Here is a 340-nt window from a genome sequence, read left to right on the forward strand (position 1 = left end):
GCCTAGCAGAAGACTCTTCCCTTTATGAACTTGATGACGTCGGAACTGAACTGTACAAGGTAGGACATTTATTCTGAGAATAAATCTTAGGAACCTTGAAGGATAAAAGATGACTTGGAATTAACTAGGCTGTTTAGATGGTTAAGGATAAAAGCTAAACCTCAAGGGGCACCTCCAAAGGTTCGCACGAGGTCTCCTAGGTGTACCACACGCACTACACACGCCCACCGTGCAATTCCAGCTGAGAACTCAGGGATTCACTCCCCTCCCAAAGCCTCTACATCAGCCCACACCCGTGTCCCAGACACCTCAACAAATCTATTCAATGCAGAATCCGTGA

This window comes from Phocoena sinus, chromosome 8 (assembly GCF_008692025.1).
Source record: "Phocoena sinus isolate mPhoSin1 chromosome 8, mPhoSin1.pri, whole genome shotgun sequence".
NCBI lineage: Eukaryota > Metazoa > Chordata > Mammalia > Artiodactyla > Phocoenidae > Phocoena > Phocoena sinus.